Source organism: Gekko japonicus, unplaced genomic scaffold (assembly GCF_001447785.1).
Source record: "Gekko japonicus isolate JY-2015 unplaced genomic scaffold, Gekko_japonicus_V1.1 scaffold2393, whole genome shotgun sequence".
Lineage (NCBI taxonomy): Eukaryota > Metazoa > Chordata > Lepidosauria > Squamata > Gekkonidae > Gekko > Gekko japonicus.
The window spans coordinates 49,137-49,800 of NW_015164730.1; the positions used below are offsets into that span (position 1 = coordinate 49,137).

The 664-nt window shown below is 49.7% G+C and overlaps 1 protein-coding gene across 1 annotated transcript in view; it reads left to right on the top strand.

Annotated features, from left to right (window-relative positions):
- The window catches only part of UBE2Q2 (ubiquitin conjugating enzyme E2Q family member 2), a 36,819-nt gene that overhangs the window by 21,212 nt on the left and 14,943 nt on the right, over positions 1–664 (top strand). The gene's annotated exons all lie outside the window — the stretch shown is intronic.

The window sequence follows — 664 nt, forward strand, 5'->3', positions numbered from 1 at the left end:
ACCTCCCAGGGTGTCTGTTGTGGGGAGGGGAAGGGAAAGGAGTTTGTAAGCCGCTCTGATGCTTCTTTTGGTAGTGAAGGGCGGGGTATAAATACATCCTCTTCTTCTTCTTTTACCTCACAGGGTGTCTGTTGTGGGGAGGGGAAGGGAAAGGAGTTTGTGAGCCGCTCTGAGACTCCTTTGGGTAGTGAAGGGCGGGGTATAAATCCAATCTCCTCCTTCTTCTTCCTTCCCCTTGAGACTTACCTCGCATCTCCTTTACTGTCTTTCAGGCAGGCAGGCCAAAACAGGGCTTTGAACCCAGACTGTTAATGAGGGGTTTTATCTTTCCAGCTTCTCTGAATCGCCAGCTTTGTGGTCTGAGGTCCGTGGATCCTTTCATGCTGTTTTGTGATCCTGGGCCCCTTTTAACAGCTCGTTGTTTTTGTACCGGTAACTTAGAATTAAAATAATAAGTCGCCTCAAGCCTGACTCGGCTGAGGGGGACGTAGAGATCTCTTGTGTAAAGAAATAAGGCCGGCTTGTACTTGTCGTGTAAGCACATGAACATACGAAGCTGCCTTCCACTGAATCAGACCCCCCTGGTTCATCAAAGTCAGTGTTGTCTACTCTGACTGGAAACCACTCTCCAGGGACTCAGGCTGAGGTCTTTCCCATCCCCTCC